Here is a 202-nt window from a genome sequence, read left to right on the forward strand (position 1 = left end):
GGAAAATCGTCCCCATCCTTGCCCACCACGCCTCATTTCTTAGCTATTGCCTCCTTGCCCTTTCCTTCTTTTGGCCCACCGGCCTATCATAGAAAGCGCTCGAGGAGTTCACAGTCCTTGTAGAGGTGCTTAATGGGGTAGACATAGTTGGTGCATGGGCTCTCCATGAGCTTGTTGAAGTGGTCAGGAAGGCCATACTAGG

This window comes from Miscanthus floridulus, chromosome 2 (genome assembly GCF_019320115.1).
Source record: "Miscanthus floridulus cultivar M001 chromosome 2, ASM1932011v1, whole genome shotgun sequence".
Lineage (NCBI taxonomy): Eukaryota > Viridiplantae > Streptophyta > Magnoliopsida > Poales > Poaceae > Miscanthus > Miscanthus floridulus.